The sequence below is a fragment of the Cervus canadensis genome, chromosome 29 (genome assembly GCF_019320065.1).
Source record: "Cervus canadensis isolate Bull #8, Minnesota chromosome 29, ASM1932006v1, whole genome shotgun sequence".
Taxonomy (NCBI): domain Eukaryota; kingdom Metazoa; phylum Chordata; class Mammalia; order Artiodactyla; family Cervidae; genus Cervus; species Cervus canadensis.
Window position 1 is genome coordinate 1,657,960 of NC_057414.1, and position 14,432 is coordinate 1,672,391.

The window sequence follows — 14,432 nt, forward strand, 5'->3', positions numbered from 1 at the left end:
ATTTTTAATGCCTCCTCAGACAACCATTTTGCCTTTTTGCATTTTTTTTTCCCTTGGGGATGGTCTTGATCACTGTCTCCTGTACAATGTCACAAACCTCTGTCCATAGTTCTTCAGGCACTCTGTCTATCACATCTAATCCCCTGAATCTGTTTGTCATTTCTATTGTGTAACTGTAAGGGATTTGATTTAGGTCATACCTGAATGGTCTAGTGATTTTCCCTACTTTCTTCAATTTAAGTCTGAATTTGGAAATAAGGATTTCATGATCTGAGCCATAGTCTGAGCCCAGTCTTGTTTTTGCTGACTGAATAGAGCTTCTCCATCTTTGGCTGCAAAGAATCCTTGGCTGCAAAAATATGGCTGCCAAAGATGCTTGGATCTTACCTGACTTTTATTAACAATTTAGTATGTCTCAGGGGCTTTTCTGGATTTCTCCACACGTAATTTTGTCTAGTATCCCTAACAATCCTTTGGAGAGATATTATCCTGATTTTCAGACATTAAAAAGTAAATTCATCTTCATTATCATCCTTCTCCATCATATATTTTCCCAATTCTATTCAGCAAGTAATTCCTTCATATGAACTTGATGATGTAAACACAGGACATTAAGCTAGAGAGAGAGAGAGAGAGTGAAAACAAGAATGAGAATATCTGTTAACAGGAGCTGAGATGACAGGCTATCTAGTTTTCTATCTTGGCTCCAACATCTTCTAGAGACAGAGGAGCACTAAAATTTCTCTTAATTTACCCTGTGTCCTCATAGCACATTCCCACTTTGTCTAAAATGATGTTTTTTGTATAAAGGACAAAGTCCTAACTTAACTGTGTGGGAGAATTCAGAGGATTAAAGTCTCAGAGTTGATGTGATGGATGGTCTTTGAACAAGGAATTCGCTTTGTAATGGAGAGGACAAGAGACAGATGTCAGCTCTGTATACCAAAGGGTACTTAAAGGGACAGCCTATTCTGAACCTCAAGAGATCCTATTCATCTTTCACCACTTACCTCAATGGATGATGGAAGTCTGATCACTTTATATTTACACATAGAGCAGCTGCTACTGAAAAAATTTCTGTCCATAATACTGAAAACTTACTCGAAGTGGACTTGCAGCTTCCAATTCTAGACGTGAGTTTTTATTTCTATCTCCCTGGAATATTGTGCTGCATGACTAATTCATATGCCTAATAGGTGGGCCACATACTACTGATGAGATAAATGCTGGGATGAATATACAGAATTGATAAGGTCTCAGAGAGAATCATAATAATGCTAGAACAAGCCAGGGTCCCGGGGCACTGAGGCTGTTCTCCTGGTTGGCAGGGATAATGGCCGTCGTAACTGTAAATGTTCTATCGGTATTCATCTACCAGTTCCCATTAGAAACCTTTGTTCTGCTTGGTCCCGTACAAAGTGTTCTCAAATTTTATGTCAGGAAGACTTAATTTCTAGACTTTCATATGGAAAGTCATATTTTAAACTGAATACTAGTCTCTTTGATAATTCTTGGTGACTTAAAACAAAGTCATGTTCTTTTGAGTTTTTCACTTCCCCTCATATCACCTATTTTGTTTTATCTCTTCCCTTATTCTAGCTGTCTTATCTTTGCATATATATATATAAAACTCCAAATAAATTGATTCAATAGGATTTTTGAATTCTGAATGTAAAAAGTCTTACCCTTAAACTCTGTGATACTGCAAAAGGTGAGGTTATTTAGCTACATATATACAAATAGCCTAACAGAGTCAGTTAAGAAAATAATGTAAGCTTATTTTTTAATGCAACACACACATATATGGTTTGCATTAAAAATATATAGATAAAAGCATTGATAAAAAGTGCAACACAATTTCATCCCTAGGTATAATTTCTTGATACATAAAACTACCCAGAGATATTTTTAAGCATCCCAGGTCTCAGGAAATATGAAATCTATGAGTTATTATTGTAAAACAAGCAAAAAAAAAACCTTGAAAATGAGATCTAGAGTATGTACAGATGTATTTAAAATAAAAATATCAAAAATGAAAAAAATAGTATAAAAGTGCTAGCACTGAATTATTTAAATACAGAAGTATAGTTAAACATCTGTAGAGGCTATTGTTACAGGACAGAATTTATATATTATAAAATAAAATATTTCACTTTTATTTTTTTATAATTTATTTATTTGGCTGTCCTGCACAGCTTGTGGGATCTTGGCTCCCCAACCAGGGAGTGAACCTGGCCCTTGGCAGTGAAGGTTGTAGTCTGAACCAGTGGACCACCAGGGAATTCCCAAAATACTTTAAGTGTAATAATATAAACGTTAAAAAAAAATGGGTTTGAAGAAAGGAAGAAGGAATAATACACAATTGTATTAATTTTTCACCTATTACAGATGGCAGTTAATAGAGATCCTGAAGTTGAAAAAATACTTTAAAAAATATGACTCTAACATCTCAACATTAGTGTACATGTAATAAACAGATATATATTTTAGGAAATATCTCTTGGGATATAAAAACACTTCAAAAATACAATAATACCCTTGATGCACTTCGCTTTTAAAATGAATCTTTTTCCCTTTAGAATAGTTACAGACTTACATAAAAATCATGAAGATAATACAGAGAATTCTCATTCTACCCCCACAGCCAGTTTCCCCTATTATTATCATGTTGGTATGGTACATTTATCAATATTGATCATTACTATAAACTAAAGTTCATACTTTAATTCCTTAGTTAAAGTTCCTTCATTTTTACCCAATGTCTTTTCCTGTTACATGAAGTGATCACGTCTCCTTAGGCCCTCATTGGCTCTGACATTTTCTAAGCCTTCCCTAGTTTTGATGACCTTGACCGTTTTGATGAGTATAGGTAGGTATTTCATAGAATGTCCCTCAGCCAGGATTTATTTGATATATTTTCCTGGCTAAACTGGGGTTTTGGGTTTGGGGGAGGAAGATCCCAAGGGTAAATTGCCATTTTCATGATATTATACAGAGGGTCCGCAGTCATCATGACTGATCACTGGTAACTGTGGCCGCCTGGCTGAGGTCGTGGTGGTCAGGTCTGTCCACAGTAAAGGTCTTCTTTTCATCACTTCTCATACCTCACTCTTCAGAGAGAGGTAAATACACATGACCCACACGTAAGAGCTGGGAGTTACGTTTCACTTTTTTGAGGGTGAAGTATGTGCATAAATTATTTAGAATTCTTCTGCAGAGATTTGTTTGTTCTCCTTATCTAACTATCAGAGCCCCCAGGTGACACTAGCGATAAAGACTCTTCCTGCCAAAGCAGGAGACGCAAGAGACGTGGGTTCAATTCTTGCATCAGGAAGGTCCCCGGGGGAGTAAATGGCAACCCATTCCAGTATTCTTGCCTGGAAGATTCCACGGACAGAGGAGTCTGGTGGACTACAGTTCACGGGGCTGCAAAGAGATGGACATGACTGACTATACACACACATTAGTAACAATTGGGTTCCAAATTTAAAAGTTGAAATGTAGTCCATGAGTGCAAGCAACTAAACTTAAATAAGTGTCAGATGAAAAGTTATCTCCTGTCACACACATACACACACAGAGCTATATTTGTGCACCTAAAAATAATGTGCTCAGTCACTCATTCGTGTCTGACTCTTTGCCACTCCTTGGACTGTGACCTGCCAGGCTCCTCTGTCTGTGGGATTTTCCAGGCAAGAATACTGGAGTGAGTTGCCATTTCCTGCTCCTGGAGATTTTCCCAACCCAAGGATCAAACCTGTGTCTCTTGTCTCCTGCCTTGGCAGGTGGATTCTTTACCACAAGCGTCACCTGGGAAGGCCTGTAGATAATGACAGCTAGGTTACAATCTAGGCTTAGCCCTTTTGGATTTGATTTTGAGAAGTGTCTGATTTCAGAAACATTAAGATGTGGAGAAGGAGTAAGGTCTTAGCATCAAGACACTGTGGTATTTATTGTTTTTAGCCAAATATAGAATGGAATCATGAGGTAGGGACAGCTGTATAGATGGGAGATTTCTACCTATGCTGCAAAAAACATTTTCCCCCTAGTATAGGGTTCTGATAGGCAACACTTTCTATTTGTTCATTCCCTATATCTACATTTCATTGATAATCTACATTCTTCATAGTGAATTGAAAGCAGCTTGATAAAAACCTTAGACTCTATTGTGACAGCACGATTTACCAATTTATTTTTAATATACGTTTTTGTACTTTGATCACTTAAAAATTGACAATCTGTATGAGCCACATTTGGAAAAATCCCCTCAAAGAAAGTGTAACAAAGAAATGGAAGCAAGGAAGCCTTGACAATCAAGTAAATTAAAGTCCTCCCCAAATAGTCATGCTTCTATTTCTCAAGATAAAGCAACTAAGATTTCAAGAATAATTTTCTACGTTCAAGGCAAAGTCAGGACCGAAATCCACATTTCCTGTCTCTCCTAATCTCCAATCTCACACTTCCTGTGTCCTCCTGGCACAGTGCACCTTATTCCTTGACCTACAACAGATGACGAAAAGTCCACAGTAAACAGCTCAGCCTGTTATGGAGAGCAAACATGTATATTGTTGGTCAAGGCCAGCTTATCATCCACAGGCTGAAATACAAGACGTTCAGGGTGCCAACAAGCCCCATGACCCCTGCCCCAATCCTTCCTGGCTTGTCTCTGAACCCATTCCCCACTTAGAGCTTATTAGCTGGACCTACTTCTATGTAAATATGCACATTGGGAAATGGAATAAATTATCTAGTTTAATCAAAACAACAGCATGATATGCATTATCAAGAAAAAATATTACCTTGACTTAAAAGTTTCCTTCTCGGAGCCCAGGAGAGACTGTTATGGAATGTTCAGCACTCTAAAGGCTATGTTTGTTTTCAGTACATTTTAAGTGGAATATTTTTCACCCTTCCGAGTAGGGCATACAAAGGCTTTAATTAAACAATGTCACATGGGAACTCTTGCCCCCAAAGCCTTTACTGGCCCTAATTAGCAGATGCAGCTGTAGACGCTATCAATATTAGATGGTCTGTTTATTGTGTCCATTTATATCACACTCATCAGGGAACATGTGGAAGGCACCCCAGAATTATCAGCTTTAATTAAAACTGGCTCAATTGGTAGAGAAAATATCCCATGCAAAAATGGGTCAGGTGAAAAAGGAAGATTTAAAAAAAAAAAAGAGGAAAAAACAGCAACATCATACTGGGACTATTATTACCGAGTCTTCTTTAGGAAAAATAAAGGAGGATACTTGATGAACTGTTTCTCCCCAACTGCTTGAGAGAAGCGTAGGCATTTCAGGGCAGGTTGAATTACATGGACACGGGGTCTCTCAGTCAGAATGTTCCCCTCCCCTGCCCAGGGTCCCCGAGTGACTGCCAAGGCTCCAGTAGGTTTCTTTCTAAGTTGAGTGGTAAGGAGGAGTAGCACATTCATTTAGACACATTCAGTGAATTCATCATGCAAAGAATTATATAAAACTACAGGTGGAATCTCCTAGAAGAGTGTTTTAGGTATCTCAAATATAATATATAACAAAATTACTATTACTTACTTGATTTCTGCTGTGCACTTACATATATCACTCTAATCCTAACAACTCAACACTGCTATTTTGCGTTTTCTAGATAAAAAATCTGACGTTCAAAAATATTAAGTCCTTTCCAAATGTCATAGAGTTAGTACACAATAGACCCAGGATCTAAACATCTGTCAAATCCCAGAGCCCAGAAAACTTCCCCTACCTCTTCTGTGTTAGTCAAAAGAATTTAACTTTTTTGCCAACAGCTTGCTTACAGGGATTCATGAGCTGAAGACAAGCAAAGTTGCTTTGAAAACAAGCAAAGTTAAGTTTAAACTCTTTCCCATTTTCTTAACTTCTGTAAGCCTCAGTTTCTTCATCAGATCATCAGTTTCATTCATCAGATCAGGGTCAGAAATATTTCTTGAAAATTGGATGACAGGGGATAACTTCTGTGAAAAAATTTTTAGCTTGTGGAAAATGCTTGACAAATACTATTTCATATCTTATTCTCACTTACATTCCACAGTGATCCTATTTTGGAAGACACTTTGAGATGGAGAGTTCTTCCTATCTCTTTGGAGTGTCATTGGGTTTACTAACAGAAAGCCCCTTTGAAGGATACAGTATGTCATTCACCTTTAGTCCTCTACAGAAATAACAAGCCTCCTTTATTTGTTCTATTTACAAGGAAAGAATTGCTGGCGACATGTCTCTTCAGGATAAAAACTGTGAACTTTGAAAGCATGATCAGCCAATAATGGGAAAACAGTAAATAAAGATTTAGAGTCGGCTTCTCAAGCTTTTCCAGTGACATCCCCTTAAAGGTGTGGCAGAATGAACTTATATATCTATGTGGTTTGAATTCTCTAGTATAAACATTCCTTTACATCTTATTTAAAGAATATTATTTTATCTTTAAGATGTGCAGTTTTGTAACCCTTAGTATACATGCTGTTTTATTTGAAAAAGCATTAGATTATTAAGTCTACTCCCCTACCTATCACCTTTTCAAGTCATCCAGCCATGTCCATGCTCCAAAAGGTGTATCATATTTACCTTATGTCTATGCTTCATGGAAACATCTCTAAGAGGTTTTGGGGGAAATCTGATATTCAGTCTAGGAAGTACAAGTTTGAAAAGTATTTCAGCCAAGATAGAAATAGACCAGGTAAGAATTTTTGCCTTCTTTGAGCTGTTTCTGAGGTGATTGGCATGAGAATAAGCTCCTTTCTGACATTAGACCTAACATTCTGATGTTAGGTGGGATGGTCCCTGGGAGGCCAGTTATTCCTGGATGAGGACAACAGAAAGGCCAGAGAAAAATGATTCAGGTTCTATGCCAATGACATATTTTTTCTATAAAGTTCATTGTTTATATATTAGAATACTAAGCATTAAAAACCTCACTATTCAAATGTAAGCACAATTTAATGAGAAATAATAAGTCATAGTCGGGGGTCTTCTAGTTTTACTGCCTGTTCCATTTCCAGGCTGGCGTTTAAAGGTCGATCCCACGGCATGTTACTTAGGGCCCTCAATTCAGGTCTGAAGCCCTGAGTTCTCCAGTTTTCCCAGCTGCTGTGAGCATCCCCTGTGAGAGCTCTTACTTAAGCCCTCTCCAGAAATGTCCCTCTAAGGGCCCACCTGGGCCAAAGTCAGGCCTGGCTTCCTTGCCACGATCCAGAAGGCCCCTGAAGGACCATCTCAACTCCCCAGCTGCTGGGCAGACACTAATTCCTGCATCACAAGTCAGCCTTCCTCTTACCCAACCCAACTTCTCTCACCCCTTTTCGGGTGCCATTCCTACAAACAAGTCTTCACCCCAGACTCTGTGTACTGAGGAACCCAGCTAAGGATAGCTTCTCCCACTAGCAAGCTAACTGCCTTCAATTCGCCCTATGCAACAATTTCCCAAGTTTCATTAGACACCATCTCTGAATTTAAACATGCAAACAAAGTAACAACTCTGAATCACAAACATCATTGGTATGTGGATATGTAACTGTAGGCAGAAAAGTGATCTTTTCTAATTCAACTAGTTTTAGTGAGTGAGTGAGTGAAAATCACTTAGTTGTGTCTGCCTCTTTGCAATCCCATGGACTACACAGTCCCTGGAATTTTCCAGGCCAGAATACTGGAGTGGGTAGCCTTTCCTTTCTCCAGAGGATCTTCCCAACCCAGGGATCAAACCCAGGTCTCCCACATTACAGGCAGATTCTTACCAGCTGAGCCACAAGGGAAGCTCTTGATAGCTCAGTTGTTTTAGTGAAAGCATTATTTATTATGGCTCAGGCACTAAATTGTTTGAATGTACATATTTAGTTTGATTCTCACAACCACCACAGGGTCTAAGTATTATTCTAAGTCTTATTCTACCTGTTTAAGAAATGAAGAACTGAAATCTACTCACTTGGTTAAAGTCATAGTGTTGGTAAATCATGAAGTCACAATTTGAACTCAATTCTTCTTTCTCCAAGTCTGGTAGTTTCCAGTCCATCTGTGATGCTTTATGCTGTTTACACATGTTTCCAGCTCTCTGCCTTCTGAACACAAAGCAGAACAGACTTTCCTACCCACCGAATGTTAAGCATGGCCATGTCACTTGCTTTGGCTAATGGAATGGATTCAGAAGAGCTGGCTCCTTCCTGCCTTCCTGCCCCCTCCTGCCACGGGAAGCAGTGACCTTCCAGATGTTTGTGGCTCTGCCACCTTGTGCCCCTGTGTAAGGACAGCATGGAAAAGAGCCCCCAGCACAACTCAAGATGAGCGTGGATTGTAAGTGAAAAGGAATCCTCATTAGGTCATTGCTCTCCAGGGGTTGGTTGTTATCATGGCCTAACCTTATGTGGGGCTTTCCAGATGGCGCTAGTGGTAAAGAACCTGCCTGCCAATGCAGAGACGTAAGAGATGAGGGTTCTGTCCCTGGGTTGGAAAGATCCTCTGCAGGAGGGAATGGCAAGCCACTCCAGTATTCTTGCCTGGAGAATCCCAAGGACAGAGGAGCCTGGCGGGCTACAGTCCATGGGGTGGCAAAGAGTCAGACACGACTGGAGCGACTTAGCATGCATACATGCAACTTACTTGATTAATTCATAAATTATGGCTAAGGAACAGATTAATTTTTAACTTAAGAGTATTAGTAGGAGGAATCCCCTCGTGGTCTAGTGGTTAGGACTCAGTACTTTCACTGCTATGGGCCCGAGTCCGATCCCTGGTTGGAGAACTAAAAGGTCCCAAACTGTACAGCGGGCTCCCTCTCCCCCCAAAAAAGTATTAGATTAGTAGGGAACTGCCATTTTTGCTAGAATTGAAATATCCTTTTAACACTAGAATTTACTTTATAACATAATATAATTGAAAGAGTTTGGGTTTTGTAACCATGTCGATGTATAATTTAATTTGAATCTCTGATCTAACCGATACTTGTTTAATAATCTTGAGCTTCAATTTCTCTTTTTCAGCCCCTGTTTACTCATCTATAAAATGAGGCTAGTAATATATTTTGTCACAGCATTGATGTAATGGTTTGACAAAATAAGGCTAGTAAAGCTTTTAGCAAATTGTCTGACACATAGATGGTATCAAATAAGTGTTTTACAGGAAGTATATCTTTTTATAACTCTCTGCATCTGAAAGTCACTTTTACAAATATAGATTCCTGAGGCCCATACCAGACCTACTGAATTAGAATCTTAGGTTGTGATTTTTAACACACTCTTCTAGCAATTCTTCCCTGACATTTGAAAATAATTGTACTAGACAAATGTTAAATATTGCTGACATATATATATATACATATATATTATCTCAGAGAACCAGAAAAGCCTCCAATGAGAATCTTCAAATGATCTTAGAACCAACAGAATTATCACTCTCTGCACTGTAGATAAATCAAAATGAGCTCAACTGTATATAAACCAAAATGAGTGGATTTGGGGGACTACAATACACACTTCAAAGCCGTGACATCTAAAAGAAAAATCCCTGTGAATTCTTTGTGTCTTTAAGTATCACATGAATGGTATAGTCTGACTGAAGTAATCTTTGCTGATGAGAATCAGGGTTGGGGGGGCAGTCTGGGACTTAAAGACTGACTGAAATCAGAGGCCTATGAAATGAGACTGACAGCCAAGGAGATCAAGGCAAGGACGATTTTCTCGGAGGCCCCTGTGCATACACAGAAAAAACTCCTGAAGCTTTCTGGTGGGATTCTGGGCTGGAAATTTTATTTCTGTTGCTTTTAATAATTCAGATGCCTTTGAAACCTGCTGTGCTTTTTAGTTGTGGTGAGTAACTTTGGAAATGTGTGACCCTTCCAACCACCTAATCACCAAGTCACTTTCTCTACTTCTCCTCTCATCCTGAGTTTATGTTTATATATATGCATATTTACAGGCCAAAAAAAAAAAAAAAGAGAGAGAGAGAGAGAAGGTGGAAATAACCAAAGAAGAGGCTAATGAGTCTTAATGATGCCTTGTCCAAAACAGGTGAGTGAAGAGAAGTCCTGACTTTGAGTCTGAGAGTGGGGTGGGGGTGGGAAACCCATAGCCAGTAGGATCTGGGAGAAAAGGTTGGAGGGAAAGCAGGGCAGGGCTGGGCATTGTGACCTGAGACCGCTGTGTGAAGCATCAGGGCTCGGTTTAGCTTTGAGGTCCTGGAGTCCCCAGAGAGCTGCCCTCCTGGGCCCAGAGCTGGACAAGGACACTCCGCTATCGTTTGGGTCAGAATGGGAAGGGGCTCCTCTACTCCTTCAAGGCGTCACACAGCTGAAGGAGCAAGGACAGCCGAGACGGGTCCACAACGCTCTCGCTTTCCCCGGCTCAAGACTGTGACGTCTGGTAGACACCGTTTCAGATCTCCATGAGCCCGGCCTCCCTCCCTCCTGCTCTGCGGGTGTTCTGTATCACACACGAGAAGAGAGAAAGGGACCCACGTCAACAAATAACTGGCATTGGATTTCTTATGACTTGGGGTAGGTGGGGAAGTCTTTAGTGGATCTTAAATAAAACAGAAACATTTAAACAAATGCGATGCTACTTGCCCTTTGAATACTGAGAAGTTTGGATGTGTGTGCTAAACCCATCAACTTGCCTGCGTGGTACTGGGGTCAGCTGGCAGACCCCCATGCTTTGATTTCTGCCGACACAGAAACGGGATGCTAGTGGAACACGAGGCTGTACTATGGTGATTTAGCATTGCTTGGGGGAGTAACTTGCTACAGTCATCATTTCACTCATCACTTCAGGTGAGATGTGCTTGAGGCAGCTCTTCCTCAGTATTTGATTTTTCCAGTCTTCGTTTTCTTTTATTTGTTTGTTACAGTTAGGTGCTGCGTTTATATCTGCTGGTTTAAATTCTGTCGTACTTCACCTTTAGCCTTTTAGTGTGGCAAACCACGTTTTACTCTCAATTAGGAACTGCTAATGGAGTACCTGGTAAGGACTTGGGGAATAAGTCTGCAGCTAATTTTTGTACTCATTGCATACAGATCATTCCTCATGTATAATGTGCCCCAAATGCAGCTTCACTTTCTGGATACCTTGAAGGAGATAGAATAGCTTTTCATCGTTAGGTGCAAAGAAACAAATCACAGAGAATGCGGAGAAATGGAAATCAGTAGCAGATTTGCTCTTCCTTCCTTCCTTCCTTCTGGTGTCTTTTGGGGAGCCATATCCTAATCAACAGAGAAGAGTCTTGCGTGACTTTTACCGCTCTGAGTGAACTGTATTATCATTTAGAATGACATCTAGTCATTATTGTAATTCCCTGGGGGCTTCGTGGTACCGCATCCACCTACTAATGCAGGAGATGTGGGTTCCATTCCTGGGTCAGGAAGACCCCCTGGAGAAGGAAATGGCAACCCACTCCAGTATTACTGCCTGGAAAAATCCCAGGGACAGGGAAGCCTGGCAGGCTTTGGCCCTTGGGGTGGCAAAGTCTGAGATATGACTGAGCACGCAAACTTCTACTACTAGTCAGGATCAGCATGTGCGAGTGAGCAGTTGTGCTTTATTCTTCCATGGCCCACCTCCGGTAGCAGATGCCAGTGGTTGCCCCATCCATCACCCTCACTCCTTTGGGCGCTCCCCCCGTCTAGCACATGCCTACACAGTTCTACTGGAAACCTTTGTGATTCCCACTTGAAAGCACTCTCTAGGTTCCAGCCCCTAACAACCAGAAGTGCCATGGGCTGATGCATCAGGAAACAACGTCAGGCAAAGAGAGAGGGGAATGAGAGGATAAAGTCACCTCTCCCGTGCCCCCAGGAACCAGGGCGTGAGGAACCTTGTTCCACGCCCTCCACTGACTCTCTGAGTTCCCACTGGGACTGAGAGAGTCCCAGCTGCCCTCAACATTGATCTGCTTATTATCGTAAACTTCACTGGCTTCCTTCCATTTCCTGTCTCCTGCCCCCACTTTGCTACTGGGGTTTCCCAGAACCACCTAGCAAATATATTATTTGCACACAAGTATTTGTCTCAGAGACTACTTCAGGGAGTATCCAACCACAGACAACTCCTTGGGATAGAAAAGGGAGGTAATGAACACTTCATGAGTGACTAATACGGAAACTATTAATAAAACTGAAGAATATTTAATGTAGCCACACAGTGATGTTGAGTTGTCCCACCAAAGGAGGTTGTCAGCTAGGCTCTAAGGTCCCTCTCATTAGAGGCCACTTACTGCCCTGGTGCATTTCTCCCAATCTAAGACCTTGGTGATCTTATCAGCAAAAAGAGCAGATTCATCTCTTGGGCAGGGTCATATCTAGTACATTCATAGAACAGATGGATAAAACTTAAATACCAACTCATGAATTTACTGTTAGAAATAATGGCCACAGGGACTGGAATACTCAACCTCCAAGTGACCACTGCATACTGTTGCCAGAGGCTGACCCACATGAGATTCCAAATAAGCAGCAGAGGTTGCGTGAATGGCATGGAATCAGGACAAAGGGAGCCAGAGGCACCCAAGGTCTAAAGGCATTAGTCTCAGACACCCTGATACCCACATCTGCAAGTAAGGGCGACAGTGCCTGTGAAAACAGAATCTCAAACTCCTTGGCAGAAAACCCCTCCAACCTTTCCACACTGGGGATCTCCTTATGTGTAGGACATGGAGTTGTGCATTATTCAGTCGCTAACTCGTGTCGGACTCTTTGCAATCTCATGAACCGCAGCACGCCAGGCTTCCCTGTCCTTCACTATCTCCCAGAGTTTGCTCAAGCTCATGTCCATTGAGTCCATGATGCCATCCAACCATCTCATCCTCTGCCACCATCTTTTCCTCTTGCCCTCAACCTTTCCCAGCATCGCAGTCTTTTCCAAAGAGGAGATTATTGGCTAAATGCAAAGCTCCTCTGAAAAATGTTTACAAGTGGAATGCCTCTAAGATACTCAACACCTCCTTCTGAGCTTCACATTCTTCCTTTAAATGTTAATAAATTCAATCAGACAGGAACAATTCTGCTGGACTGTAAATTATTCAGACTTGTTCAGTGATTTTGCATATGTCAGCCCCAATTTTAATTTCCAAGGGGCAAATTCATTTCCATAGTATTTGGTCTTGAGAGGACTAACAAACTACACCACCTCCCCCCTTGCTAATATCACCTGCCATATCGAGGCTGTGATTTCATTTGTTCTCACAACCAGTCTTTGAAGTCAGTATTAATCATCCTTATTTTATTCATAAGCAAGCAGATGTTCAGGTCAAGTTACTCGTCCCAATGATGGAACTGGAATTCAAGCCCAGGTTTGTTTTCTAACCCCTACTTTTTCTGCATTCTACCCAAAGGTTACCGTATTGAGCTTTCATTTAAGAGTTGACTTAAGAAAAGCTTTCCGCGCTAGAGCAAAGTCTGACAACTCCTAAGGGTCCATCTGGGTTTCCGTGATGGCTCAGTGATAAACAATCTGCCTGCAATGCAGAATATGAGGGTTTGATCCCTGGGTTGGGAAGATCCCCTGGAGAAAGAAATGGCAACCCAGTGATCTTGCCTGGGAAATCCCATGGATAGAGGAGCCTGATGAGTCCATGGGATTGCAAAAGAGTCTCGGGCATGACATAGCAATTAAACAACAACAACAAGGGTCCATCTATCTCTAAGAGTGTATGATTCTTTACTGCACCTGGCTTTGTTAGACCTACGAATTGAGACTTTTTTCTAAATAATTCTTGAAAAGTTATTGTTCCTGGTTATTCAGGGATGATAAACTGTGACTGAGTTATCTTTCTAAGTGCCTAAGTTATTCATTCCACTGACCTTGGGATCACGTTATTCGTCCACATTACTCACTGTGTTTCCTTCTTAATGCACATTTGTATCTGACATCCATGTTTCACGAGGAATGAGAATAACTTTCTAAAGATTGTAAAAGATCTAATTACCCATATTGACCCTGCCCAGAAGCAACCACAAACAATGCTGTAATTAACTGAGTTTGGCTATAAATGGGAGACATGTGGGTGACTTTTATTACACGAGAAAAAAGGCAAGCTCTGTAAACTGATGGATAACTTACTTAGCATTCTGAAATTGTGCAGTGCTGCGATATCTGCCTTTTTCTACTTCCTTGCTTCCTCCCTCTCTCCCATTTTTCCTTCTTTTAAAAAACATTTATTTTCCTATTATGAAACTAAATAGATGATCATCAAAGAACATTTCTGAAGTTATAAAAATATGGAAAGTAAAAAATATCCATTTTTACTATTTAGAAATGACTACAGCTAACCATTTAATGTGTCTTTCCCTTTTGAGTGTGTGTGTGTTTCTATGTAACATAAAATATTTTGGTTTGTTTGTTTTAAAGAATATCAGTGTATGCTACATTTAAAATGGGTAACCAACTAGGACCTACTGTATAGCACAGGGAACTCTGCTCAATGTTATGTGGCAGC

General features: G+C 40.6%; 1 long non-coding RNA gene across 1 annotated transcript; it reads left to right on the plus strand.

The window, feature by feature from the left end:
* The first annotated feature begins 1,022 nt into the window (after positions 1-1,022).
* Positions 1,023-10,389, plus strand: LOC122431184. The gene is made up of 3 exons (XR_006266460.1): positions 1,023-1,133; positions 9,924-10,015; positions 10,284-10,389. It is a non-coding gene; the product is annotated as an uncharacterized LOC122431184 (long non-coding RNA).
* Positions 10,390-14,432: the final 4,043 nt, after the last annotated feature.